This window comes from Lichenostomus cassidix, chromosome 4 (genome assembly GCF_008360975.1).
Source record: "Lichenostomus cassidix isolate B80296 chromosome 4, HeHo_3.0, whole genome shotgun sequence".
Taxonomy (NCBI): domain Eukaryota; kingdom Metazoa; phylum Chordata; class Aves; order Passeriformes; family Meliphagidae; genus Lichenostomus; species Lichenostomus cassidix.
Genome location: NC_139484.1, coordinates 52,439,843 through 52,454,785, shown reverse-complemented (window position 1 = coordinate 52,454,785; position 14,943 = coordinate 52,439,843).

Below are 14,943 nucleotides of genomic sequence, written 5' to 3'. Positions count from 1 at the left end.
ATGTTATTATCACTAAAGCCATTATTTGTTGCTCTGTTCTTTTGGAAATTAGTATGTATAGGTACCATTATGTTAATTTATCATTGTCTGTTCTGCTCTAATGCATTTAAATGCTTAGTCTGGTTGCTAAAACACAAATTTTGCATTATTTTGTACCACTCCCATGATACAGTTCTGGCTGTTTATTGCCATGTTTATTTCTTAAATCAACATCTTCTGAAGATTACTTTTATTTCAGATTTCTTATTTTTTTAAGGCATAGTAATTTGGATTCTAAAAACCAAAATGAAACAAAACAAAAATGCCCAACAAGAAAACAAACAGAGAGATCATTAGCTATATTCATAAGCAACAAGGTAGCTTTATGAATTTTCAAATCTGATACAGCATCAAGCTGTTGCCTCATGCCCAGCTACTTTAGCATACTGATTCATATTCTTATTTACTGTAGAGGCTAGGTAGCTTTTAAACCTTTTGACAATGAACATTACCAGAGTTGTTTTATGTTTTGTTTCTCACTTAGCTGAGACAACTTATTTTTGTAGCACAGCCTGAGAATAACGAAGAGTGGATTTCAGAATGTCCAGATCCCCTTTCTCAGCTGTGAAGTAAGCTGCTTGACACAACTCACACATGACACTACATGACAAAAGTATCAAATCAACACTGTGGTTTAGAGTGGGATTAACCAAGCCTTGACAGGGGCTTGAGAGCCCTCTGCAGAGCTGCATCATCTCACCTGAACGCTCCATTCCTCAGGCAGCCAAGGGAATGGGAAAGCTTCCTGTCCTTCATAACCTGTAGAAATACCTCTACATATTAGTAATAATATCTAGACAAAATGTCCAAAAAAAGTTAATTATATGGCTGGGGTTTCATTGCTCATTCCTTCAACAGGGTTCTGTTTCCACAAAATATGTTTTGTAAATTATCATTCCTTAAAAATAGGACAGCCTCAGGCAGCCCTGTTATTAAGCTAGCTTGTGTCTTAAGCAATCATATTGCTAGGAAAAAAAGGCAGCCTATTCAGGCTTCTGATCTGAATCATCTCTGAAACAGACTTGCTCAGCTGACTGTGTGCGGGAACCTTAGTGAATAATCTATATTTAATTTGATTGAATATTTCACCTCAAACCCTCAACCATAGTAACTCGTATTCCTGTTTTTACCTAATCTGATGAACTCTGAACAGACCACAACTTGTCAGAAGTGAAATCTTGGAGTTATGATAGACAGTACTGTGAGAGTATTGTCTCAAAACCCAAAACCAAACAAAAAAGCCCCAAAAAAGACAGAAAAACCAAACCAACCAAACAAAAGAAAGCCCCAAATTTTACAGTTTAATGGGACTAGAATAGAAAATGAAATAGAAAGTATCTTTATATCTCTGTGTAAACCTGATTATTATTCAAAGCTTTAAAAAAAGGTAACAAAAAACTTCTAAAGACTAATGAAAGGCTGATAAAAGTAATAACATAGGGCAACTGTCATATAAGAGGGGGAAAACCCACACCACCAAAGAAGACCCACGCTCTTAATGCTACAATAGAGATAGCAGGGAGTAGAAGGGACATATTTCTGTTGTTTTCTGAGTGCCAAGGAACAAGTAAATGACACTAGCCCTTCACAGTCTCTTCTGGAACAAAAGAACATCAAATGGTTACTTAAAAGACAGAGTGGTGGGCTACAAGAATCCTTGATTTAGGCTACTGCAGTCATTGTGTTATGGTTTTGACCTACTGACAAACCAATCTATATAAAAAATGAGCCTGAGTAATTTTTTCCCTTATGTTCTACATGGAATTGTGTTTTATGATCCGGTGCTATTGCCCTTTTTCAGGGAAGATATAATAATAGAAAAGAGACACAGAGGGTTTTCTCAGAAAGGCTATTTTAATTTTCTCATTTATATAAAAGCAAATCAAACTGAAACATGAAAATATGAATTGTTCATTTTACTTGGCAAATGTAATACTCACTGTCTTGTGTGAATTGAGCACATTGCTGAGAACACTGTGCAATTTATTAAAAGAGCTATTGCTGTGTTTGAACGCATGGATAACCAGGGAACATGTCATCTGCTAATGCCAGACTGAGTTAATTCCCTTCCTTCCGTGTCAAAGCTGACACCACAAGAGTTAGTCAGCTCCTTCCATTTGTCTTGGGTCCTAGTTGACCATTCGCAATCTCTTTTTTGATTTAAAACCAGAAGGCTTGGAAAGTAATTATCTTACTAAAGGCACAGGTCTAAAGATACTTGTTAGTCTATACTGTGGGGCCAAGGTATTGTTTCAAGGGATCCCATGTCTTTTGTAAATCTGGGGCTTGACATACCATGGAATCCATATCAGCATGCCTGAACTGACATAGCTGGAAAACTAATTGCAGTGTATTCACAACGTAACCTGTCAATAATATTTGCAGCTCTATACAATAAACAGATGAAGAAAGCATAATACGGCATAGCTCCATTTTAAAAACTTTGATCACATTGTAGTATTTCTTTGGAATATATCATCTTGCCAAAAGGTAAAAGGACCATATGATCATCTAGAAGGCAGCATATGCAAATAAATATGGCAGCAAGTAAAACATATGTTTAATCTTCCCACTTCATCAATGTAGAAAGCTCAAGAGTTTTTGTCCGCACAAGCCAACAAATCTTAAGGCTTAAACTGTGTTTCTGCTACTCCCTTTTTCTTAGTTCCATAGTTATGTACCTCACAAAAAGCTGCACAGAATTATTTATTTTTCAATAACTTTTAGAACTCCTACTGAGGGTAAAACTAGATGTATACAGGCAAACTTAAAATCAAAAAGAATTGCCTAAGAATGTACTGAATTTGTTCACCAAGTTTCACACATCATACGTGATCTATTTATACTGAAATGAGACAAAATAGTTCACAGTTTTGACAAAGTATAGGAAAGAGGCATCAATCATCCCAAAGGACAACACAATGGAGCATTTGTAAGTTGTACTTTATAGATACAAGGAGACAAGAAATCTTCCACGCCTCTAATAATTTGTTCAAGTAGTTATTTAGACATAATGTTAAATTTGTGTGCTTTATTTTTTAATGTCAATATATTTAAGTTTTTGCTTCAATACATTTTTTTTTCACATGCCTTCCCCCTTTAGATTGCACAGCCCTGAAATGGTATGTATTTTCTTCCTGTGTAGCTACTTACACAGGGCAACAAAATCGGTTCTCAGGTTGTTTTTTGAGAGCAACATACATTGAGGTGCTTTGGGGTTTTTTGTGGATTTTTAATTTGCTCACATTATAGAATTTTCTACATATTTTGAGTGACTGTGGCCCTTTGTTTAAATAGATTGCAATTTTAAGAAAATAAAAAAAGGAGACTCTTCCAAAATTCATGTTATCTAAGCCATGTATCATGAATTAGGGTGTATTCCACTGGTTATCTTCTCAGGGATCATTTTTATTTGCTCTTTGTGAAAAATATTCATTGTGGACCCAGTGTTGTGTTGTTTTTCTTCCATTATTTCCCTTCAGAAATTACTATTTCCATGAATGGCTAATATCTTTTTTTTGGGAGGGAGAAAGAGCCAGCCCTTGGGTGGAATTTCTCTTTAACCTTTCTTTAGATCTCACTTGTATATGTCCTCCTTCCATTTCATCTTAAGATAAGAGCTCAGAGCTGATATCTGCATTAGCAAAAGTATGGCACTAGAAGATGCATCTTTAAGGTGCTGGGTGCACAATATTTACACTATTTGTAGGTGTCTGCAATATTTCTGTGGTTCAAAGGCTTTTTAGGTTTTGTGGTACATCAGGTACACTCCCAGAGCTTGCCTTCTGGCTCAGAGTCATTGGAAGGAAATCAATGTGAGTGCCACAAGATCTCTTATATAATGTTAAGCAGAGCACACTATTGGGGTGCTAAGGAAAGTTGCTTTGAAAGTGCACTGCTGATGTTAACTAAAACACAAATGTAGACATTCCTCAGAATTTCTGGATCACTCTTCCAAATAAAATGTTACCTGAGATTACTCATTTTTCATTAGAGCTAAAAGTTTTTTGTCTATTTTTTTGTTTATTTTTAGTATTTGTTTTGATAATTTAATTTCAGAAAAATTCAAAATGATACAATATTTCAAAATCTAAAGTTGAAATATTTCAATATTCAGCTCATTATTATTTTTTATTCTTAACTTCAGTTGCTAAGTTTAAGCAAAACAAATTTTATTAATATTTTGTTTGAAAACTAAATAATTTTATCGAAAGAGAGAAGAAAAATTACACACCAAATTATTATTTAAGCAACCATCCTTATCATAGCTTTTTCCTCATTCACTCCGATATGAACTCATAGCACAGACCTAAGGGATGGAACAAAACCAGGTTTATATTGAAGTCTCCTGGGTCAAGTTGTAACATAATCCAGAAACTTACCTTACATAGGATAAAACACAGGAAAAACAAGTGGATCAGGAAGAACAGAGCAAGGAGAAATCATCATTGAGCAGATAAAGGGAATTTGTTCACACTGGCCAATTCGATGATAAACTATCGTTTTTTTTCATAGCTATTGTAATGCCACAATTTATTTTGAAAATGATTTTCTTATTGTACCCTGTGAGAATAGTAATGTTTTGGTTTATATAAAGTGTTGTTTTAATCAATGTTAATTAAAATATGATACTAAGAAAGTGTCTAATATTTCTCTAGTGATCCTATTAATCTCGTCTCTGGGGGCATAAAGAGATATCAGATTTTTAATTGCTGTTTAATATGATTTTTTTTTATGAAGAGTGGAATGCTTTTATAAGATATTCTTTTCATGTTTTTTATAGCACAGTCTGACAAATAAGCAATATTAATCTAAGAAGTCTCCTTCTACACAGGGTGTTTGATTCTGGGAGAAATAGCCATAACAGTGGATGTAGTTCTCAGGGCAATCCTTTGGAAAAAAAGTGTTTTTAATGACAGTCCACATAACTATAGTCTGCACAAATGAAAAACAATGAAAGAAATTTAATTTAGTCTACACTTTTTATCTGAAATGTGGCAGACTAGAAGAATATGATGAAAATAAGTAAAAATAAAAAACCATAAAAAAGAGTTTTAGGACTAGATTCTTGTCTTCTTTACTTAGAGCTGGAATTGTGTGTGAACCATATATCTACTAACATACTTTATGAATACAGGTCGAAAAAGTAACTGCATATTCATATTACAGAATCAGAGAATCACAGCTCATTTACATTGGGAAAGACCTCTGAGATCAAGTCCACCCAATAAATTATAGAATGATTTAACAGAGGAAACTAATGTACTGATGAATCAGTTCTCCACTAATATTCTCCTTACCACTGTATGATTCAGATCCACTCTAATTTCAGGATGCAGTGGATATGGATGAAAGGAACTTCTGAAAGGAGTTGATTAAAATATTTCATTTATCAGTTTAATGGTTGAACTGAAGTGTTTGAGTTAAAAAACCCAAAGAAACAAACCCAAATTGCAGAAAATTGCAAATTTTACTTTGAGATTGGGAAACAAGAAAATAAAATGTTGACAGTACCTTGAAAAGCATTTTTGTTCACCGTTGTTTCCTTTGAATGTAAAGCACAAAAAGGGATCACAATGGATCCTGATCTGATTGCAGATATAAGGATCTCATTTGCACAGAACTGGAAAGTTGTCTAAGTGGCAATCATAAATCTCACTTAGTACCATACAATGTGAGCCATAGGTATGGCTCAGTTCATACTTGTGGACACAATTCATGATAATGCATTTCATTCTAGAACAGAATTTATTATGTGTGTGTCTTTTGAATGAGAGGTTTTGGGTTTTTTTAAGAACAAAAGCACTTTTTGTCTCAAGGTGCTCTACAGAGTTTGGCATGGTCTCCAACTGCAGTGAAAAAACTAGTTCAGTGTTGGAAGTGGTCAGCTTTGGATAAGAATGGAAATTAGATGTATTTTCTTTCTGGCTGGCTAATTTAAAAACAAACCACACAAAAAAAAATGAAGTTGTTTTTCTGGTGTGATGGGGCTGAGTTACCATCTGGGACAAAAAAAAAAAACCCAAAACTGTGTAGATTATTGAATTATATTGTTTAAGAATGAATCTACACATTTTGTTTTGAGCCTTACTCAGTATACCAGCCTACTCCCTTTTATTTTCAAACTTGCCATATCATCTAAATTTTAGTTGCATTAAAAAAAAAAAAAAGAAAAACCCCCACAAAACAAACAACCCCCACAGAAACCCCACAAAATCCCTATCAGAAAAAAGATTTGTGGAATGTATCCTTCAACAGCATTTCTCAACTATCTTTCAGTTCCACATGAATGCTAAGTTCATTTTTAGTGTCAGAATAAGGACTAGCATTACCTAAACAGTTAGAGTAAACCATTAATATAAATATAAATATAGAGATGGTACTTTTATTTCATCAGTCTTCAAGTATGTTCATTTTGCAGCTAATATAATATTTTTGAATTAAATACCTCTGTTATTCAGCATTCTTCCTTTCAGATGGATTTCATGGATCCTATCTAAAAAGGGGATACACATTGACCTTTTTTGGATATAGTAATAGTACTGAGTAATTTCTTAACACTAAGTGTTTTCTGGCTGGTTCTGTAGAAATTACCTGAATCTCCTTTACTTTCAGAATTTACAGTTCCTTCCTGGAATTTTATTAGATCATAAACCTGAATTTGATGTAATGAAAAACAGGAGTACTGAAAAATATTATGTGTCAGGTTTTATCTACCTGGCTGTATTGCAGTGCATTAAGTGAAGATCTGACCTGCCGTTTTCCCTCTGAAGAGCTGCCTTTTGATGTTGCAAATAGCATGTCTGTTCTTTCTTCAAAACAATTGAAATGATTCATTATGCAATCCACCAAAAAAAAGTGTTTTCCTATAGAGCCCTGGAAAGAATAGGACAGTCCAACCACTACTATGGTTCAGGAAATATCCAAATCTGGGGCTTAATCCTGCCCTCAGACATTAGATCATACTCCCTGTTATACCAGTTGAAAATTAATTTACTACTCTGAGGGCAGCATTGGTCCTACATGATTAATAAGTTCTGACAAATTAAATTAGGTGTAGAATTATTCAATTTGTTTTCCTTTTTCTAGTGATCAGTTACTGAATACATCACACATCATCAGTGCTTTCCACCCAGGCTTCGTCCATAAAACTGGATTGGGTAACTTCTTAAGCTGAAATTTATTATTTTCCCTGAATAAATATATCATTATTGACAATACAGAAGGGGACAATTTTGTTCAAAGCATCAAATTATTCCAATTCATTATAATAAGCTAAATTGACGTCAAGGTGTGCTATACTGCCTCCCACAATTACTATGATAAAGACCTGTAAACAAGTGGGGGGTGAGACCTCAAGGAGGCATTGTCTCTTCAGGAGGTGAGGAACATACTGTCCTTCCTGTACTCTGTTTAGGTGAAACTTTAATCTATGAGGAGTTCCTGCCACCCTTAAAATAGAGCAATAATTACTAGGTGAGATTGTGCCATAGCCTGTCCTAATTATTAAGATCATTGGTCATTTCCAACTGACTTCACACCTTCCAGAATTAGAGGTTTGTTTTTTTCCTAAATGAAACTCGCATGACACAAGATTGAGCTAAGCTGCCTTTCTTGGGTCTCAAACATGTCCATGGTTTGGGGGAAATGAATCATCTTCTGCAGGTGACACAAGAAGGGGCTGAGTGAAGCAGACAGGAACCCATGTGAGGAAGTTAAGAATATCCAGTATTCCAGGCATGCAACAATGGCAATCCATAAGAATAATGCTAAAGGAACATAGGAAGATTGACTTAAGAGGGCTCCCTGATCAAGTTGTCTGCTACCATAGGCATTCATCCCACACTTTGTAACTTGCAGTTACAGGGAATTTGGTGTCTTTCCCACCTTGGAAGGCTCCTGAAGGAGCTGGAGCTGGAATGGTCATACCATTAAAGTAGGCCTCGAAGTTGGTGATATTTCTTTACCACTTCTTTCCTCTTGGTCATATTTAATTACATCCTTCTGCAACATGAACTCTTGGAAACATACATGGTATTCAGCTTATGATCTCTTCACAATTTTATTCTGCCTTTTAGTAACCTAAATGCTATTGTATTGGCTTTTTCTTTAATTATAGCATAGTGGCAGGTCATAGCCATGCTATGAATGAGTGTTACAGCCACCAAATCTTTTCCAGCTTACAAGCTCTTGCTCATAGACATCTTGCGTTTTGTAGACTCTCTCATATGCAAATCCAAATACATGTTACCATACTTTATGTTATTGAATTTTATGTGATAAATAAGAGGTCTGAGAAGGCACTAGTCTACGGTTCCTAGTCCAGATTGATCGACTGAAATCAATGTGTACAGAAGGCTATCTTCTATTCATAGGACTAAACTTAACATATACTCACAAATTTTACATCACCATCTTGTCTTGCTTGCAGATGGTAGGAAAGAAACTGTGGTCTATTCCTTTAAGATAAAAGGTGTTCAGAAGGAAGAGGGTGTGAAAAATCACACAAGTTTAAAGATTACAATTTTATAACACTCCACACTAAGAAAGATGTTTTCCAAAATGGAAGATGCAGAAGTACACTTTAAATGTATTAAGCTATGTTAAAATGTGGTGCTCACTTTCAACATGAATAAATATAAGCATTTTTTATGTATTTTATGATGTACGTATTTTGGAAGTAGGAAAGATATTTGCTCTTTCAGCAGTAGATGTCCTGTATAACATCACAGGCTAAGAGCTGTTAGCCAATTCACTCATTTTTAAATGAGTCAGTCATTACCTTTTTAAAAAAGAAATCATAGAACAGAAAACATCTATAAAACTCTCACTTCATTTCCGCTGATCTGATAGCTTTTTCTGTGGAATTACAAAATGCTAAATGGCTCATGAGGGTGAACCATAGCAAATAGAATCCTGATGTTCACTTTCTCATTATGCAACAAGACTGTGAAAACGTCCCAATAGGTGTAAGAGGAAAATGGAATGAGGTGATAAATAATTTATAACTAGAGAAAACTAATCAGAACTCCTCAATTCCCATTGTCCCCATACAGGTGCTCAATTACTTCCTCGAAGGGGCCAAGAGACCAATAACCTGACGTCTGGGATATAAATGAATTTTATTATTAAGGAAGATATTAAAACTTATATTAGTACACTAAAGTAGCTAATCTAAATTCTGTGCAGAATTTCTACCAACCTCTCATGTGCCCTTCTTGATGGAGCTGCTTGCACAGTGGTAAGTTTTGCTAGAGCAATCTGCTGATCTTATGCAAAATCAGTGATTTCACCTTTACCATAGTCAGTTCTCATACAGTCACGGTGGGGCTTGTAATATATTTTTTTAAAAAATATGCTTATCCTGGTCCTTTAAAGAACAAAATATTCTTTATATATAAATAATAAATATAAATAAAGAAAAACTAACAGAAAAGTATCCAAGTCTTTCATACAAGACCATCTTCAGAGTTCATTATTCCAACTACAATTTCCTACACAAGAATAATCATGTAAAATTTACAATGTGAGCAGTGTGCACTGAACATCTGTATATTAGATGCAGAGTTGACTTAGTTTTAAGTAGACTAAACATGATTAAGGATGAGAAAGAAATATTTGATCAGATACAGCAAGGTTGATTAGAATTTTTTTTTTAACATTCATAAAAAAAGTAATAGTAACTGTCATCCTTATGTTTTGTAAAGTAATTTTTTTAACCCTCAACCTCTCTTTGGAAACAACAACATGTATACAACACATTAATGGTTCTTCAAGGTAATTTTCCTCACCAGAAAGCAGTTTCCTAATTTAATTGTGGCTGGTCATTCTCAGCATGCTGCAACCTTTCTTGCCCTTCTGCATTTTGCTTAAATTACTTTGGTATTACACGTTTGCAGTCAACAAGTGGAAGAAATGCAAGATGTTTAATCTCATTGAGGTTTATGACAGAGTTGAAGACAAGGCTAAAGTAACATGCTGGTCACAGATATTGTGTTCCTGGATAATAAGGTTTTAAAAGCAGAGATGAGAGGCATTTATGAATAAAACCCCCCCAAAAATAGTTGACTTCTTACATACCCAAGCATGGAACACACAGTTTTCCCTCACAAAGGCATAAAGTGGAAATTTTCAAAGTAAAATAAACTTATGATGATAAATCAAACTTACCAATTAGCATTCTCTTTAGACACAGCTATTAAAGTAGGTAACATTTGCTGAATATGGTCTGTATTCTGTGATCCTCTGCACTGTCTTCCCTAATGTAATTATTATTTACTATGTTTCACTTCAAACATTGCAATCTCTTCCCAAAATGCCGCTCTCATGTGAGTTACAAGAAAAGGGTATGATAAAACCCCAACTTTTACAGAATTCATGCTCTAAAATGCAGTGGATTGCTAAATGTCTTGCAAAATTTGTCCCCACTTCAGCTTTCTACCATTTCTTCCTAATACTTGTTCAGCTTTATCCAAGTTATCTTTGTAACTTGTAACATTCCAATGACTTGGTTTATTTCTTCCTTTCAGTTCTGTGTGACTTTTAAGCAATCCTTGATTTGATTTCAGATATTCTACTTCACATTCAAAATACTCAATTGAGTATTATTTTAGTGCTGATGGCAATGACACTACTCAAAAATTATACACGAAAAATAAAAAATATATATTATTATCTTGGTTTCATAAACTTTCTTTATTTTTGAATGGACTACATAACACTTTTTTTATTACCTGCTGATGGCCAAACTCACTCTGCTTTAAATAGTATTGATTTCCAGTAAAGCATAATTTGGGTATAGCATATTAATGTATGGGTCTCTCATGCTACATTCTTATACAAGGACAAAATGACACAAAAACCTCAGCACTTTCAGAGATATGAACTTCCAATATAACTATTTGTACAGGTGTAAGGCATTTGTATCCCATCCCAATGCATTTCCACCTGTTATTTCTTGCCAAGTTTATGGAATCTACCCAAATCATCCAAATACTTTAACCCTGAGACTCTCAGCCTGCTACAAATTGCTCATTTCTGCCATGATTGCTAAAGATATACAATTTAAACAAAGGGAAAAAATATAGAACATTCCAGTAGTTTAATGTAGAAAATACATATTTTACAAATAAATTCAAAGCTTCAATTACTTTCCTCCAGTTTTCAAAACAACCTGTATTCCTTCTCCTGGAGAAAAGCAAAAATATTAGCACATATCAACATTGTGCATTGATGTTAATAGTCGGCCTTTATCAAACTGTACATTCTCAAAATAAAATGAAAATTTCACTGTTAGTTTAACCCTGCTTTATTGATACAGCTGGGGGAACACAATGGCTCTGTCCATACCTATGTATGTCTATATTTTTTTACCTTTTCATAGAGCTTAAGACTCAAACGTTGTCAGCCCTGAAAAGGCACTGATTTTTGTTCTGGAAATAGCTATGAATAGCAGCATAACAAATCACTAGGTAGTAGCAGATCTCAAAGCCTATTTTGAAGAAACTAAAGGAATTCATACGTTGGGGTGTGAATTTAATTTTCTCACTCACATAACCACTAAATGTTTCAGCTTTACTCTATCTGTAATTAAATATGCTTCAAAACTTTCTGCTTTCAAATACTTTGAGTCTTTCTTAATACAAAGAGAATTTAGCTATGCTATATCTATCTTGTCACACTGCAGAAAAGAACACATGAAAAAATCAAAACACTAATATTCAGTAATGCAGGGTTTTTTTTTATATAGTGCTTTCAGTTGTGCTAGTCTCACTCTTCACTGCACATTTTCTGTGTGCAAATCCTGAGGGAGGGGGAGCTGATTGCGAGGGCAGTGACAGCCAAGTTCTTTGTTTTGGGTTTTGGTGTTTGGTTTTTTTTGTTTGTTTGTTTGTTTGTTTTTAACCCAGAGATTGTGTAATTTTTTTCACTAGTCCATAAGCATTCGTACTTTTGAGAGAATTTTGACAATATATTCTGCAGGCCTGGATTTCTCAAAATATTATTAACTTTATTAAACCTTTCTGGAGTGGAAGGAAACTTCCTGGTAAGAATCTCAAATGAGTGAAACTCATAGTTGTGCTACTTTGATGAGCAAATTGACTCCAGCTGAAATCAGAATGTTCTCTTGTAAATGGAATGCATAAATTCTTGCAAATTCAGGGTGTGTGACCACTAGTGACTTTAACAAGCCCCAAAGCAGCTGGAGATTCCCTAGTATCTCTCCACAAGTTGGAATAATCACACCATGCTCATTTTCTGAAGCTGCTTTGGTCATTAGACCATGAGTTTAAAGTACAGAGTCTTCATAAGACCATCACAAGCAGCTAGAAGTACATTGCATAACCCAGAAATACATGTGAGATGAATTATCCAAAGTATCAGTGAACACTATTACACATCAGCCTCAAAAGCACCTTATAGGGGTAGATGTTCTACTTATATTTTGATCAAAGATTTGAAATGAATAAAATCATAATCTCTATTCATCCTTCAAGTGGCATTAGATTACAACAGCCCTTTCCTGCTTCCCATCAAAATGTAACAAAAGACATGCCTTATCCCATAATGTTTATTCTGCAGTCAAATCACATGGCTAATCTTTCTCCTGCATGCTGTCAGCAACAATGATGAACACAGATAAATATTCAGGTGATCTGTTTTTCAGTGAACAAAACATCATGAGCTCATGTCCTATTTTCCTCCTTGTTTCTTTAGGTTCTTCCTTTCTAATCTCTTCTCAGCTCAGGAAGCATCTCCTCCCTACTAATCAGTGGTCACTCGTGACTTTAACCACAAGAAAAGGTATAAAACCAGATAGAGGAAAAAAAATTAAACAGCTGTAGCAGCCAAAAGGCATACATAATTTATTTGGGAAACAAGAACAGTAAATAAATAGTATTTTGTTATGAACAATAAGTAAAGCACCCTCACCAGCACAGACTTGGTGCTCCCATCTTCCTAACATCTTGTTGGCAATTTGTATCCCCTTCTTGTATACTGTACAGTTTGGAGTCCATTATTTTACATGTTTTGAAAACTAATCCTGTAAACCCATTCCTGAGTAAAGATTACCATTGTTTAAATCAGGTGTTTCTGCATTACAGTGTTATTCACATCTTTGCTCTAAAGAGGATTTTGATAACTTTGGATTTACTAGAAGTTTTCTATGGATTTGAATAGACTGTATGTTAAGCTTTTTTGTCAGCAAGAGTTTGATTTTATTATCATTGGAGGTGTAGCACATCTCCAATGATAATATGATGATGATTATAATCAATGATATATATTGATTATAACAAAACTCGAGTTATTCCAACCTCCTCAGCATATTGTTTCAATCAGAGTCTCGGGTTCAGACCAAATACCTTTCCAACTTTATCCATCCCTTCCTTGGTTCTCAAAACCCAAATTTTTCTTTTTCAATTTGTTCTTTTGACCACTTACACGTTCTTTGTCTGCAGCTGGAGAGAACGTTCCAGCTGCCACCTCTGCTCCTCTCTCAGGCCTTTTTCTCCCTCCTTCCAAGGGCCACCAATAGCTCAACATCCCTTTCCTCTCCACAGTCATGGTTTACATATTGCTAACCATTACTACATGTGCTTCCCTTGGTATAGTAATTTAATGCTTTGCTCTGAGGAGGTAGGAAAAGGTAGACAAGTTTGATTCCATAATCGTATGAAAACCTACCTGGTACTCCTTGGTTTTCATTTGGCTGCTCTGGGGCTACACTGGGGCTCCAGGAGTGGAGTGTGGAGCATTGCCTCCAGTGTGCCAGGGATTGGCAGCCACTGCCAGGCTGGGATACAGGTCTAGGCAGAGGGGTGTGCAGAGCAGGGCATCACCTCCCCAGGGCAAGGCTCAATCTATCCTTTACCCCACATGCACCCTAAAGTTTCAAGCCAGCAATCTTTCCTGTCTCTCACAGGGACCTCCCAGCAGGAAATGGGAGACCTGATTACCTGGGATGTGGAGAAGACTGAGGGACTGTAATTTTTTGCCTTGGGCTTCACTAACAAGTGTTCCTGCCATACTGCCTGAGTTGCACAGGCAAAGGCAGGGCCTGGGAGAATGAAAAACTACCCACTGCAGAAAAAGCTCAGGTTTGAGACCATATGAAGAACCCAAGGACACACGAGTCCATGGGACCTGGTGAGTTGCATCTATGGTCCTGTGGGAATAGTCAGAGGGAGTGGCTAAGCCTTATAGCAGCCTGTCAGTACCTAAAGGTACTGACATGGGTATTGACAGGGGCATGTAGTGATATGATGAGGGGGAATGGTTTTAGGCTGAAAGAAAGTAGGTATAGATTAAATATTAGGAAGAAATTCTTCACTGTGAGGGTGGTGAGGAACTGGAACAGATTGCCTAGAGAAGTTGTGGATGCCTCATCCCTGGAAATGTTCGTAGCCAGGCTGGATGGGGCAACCTAGTGGAGGGTGTCTGCCTATGTTTGGGGTGGGGAGGAACTAGATGGTTGGGCCCTTCCAATCCAAACCATTCTATAATTCTATAGTTCTATGATTGTAAAACACTAACAGAATAGTATAAGTTTCTCTTTTTTTTTCAGAAAAGTATTATCCATCCAGTTTTCTGAAAGATACTATCTGAAGTTGTTCTCATAATGTGAACTATATTATAAGTAAATAGCATCCTCTGTTTTATTTTACTTCCTTTGTTTGGAAATATATGCTTGTAATGCTAGCTTTCAACTGCCTGATACTTGGCTTTGTTGTCAGTACAACACTAAGATGAATAAGTAAAGTCTTCATTGTTGTTGGAATTGTTATGCCTACCCATCTGGGAATAGAGTAAACAATATGTAAGTACACTTATTTGCAGAATTAAAGTCCTTTTTAGATGCAGAAGAGCTAAAGACCTTTCTTTGTTTAATGGAAGCTCACA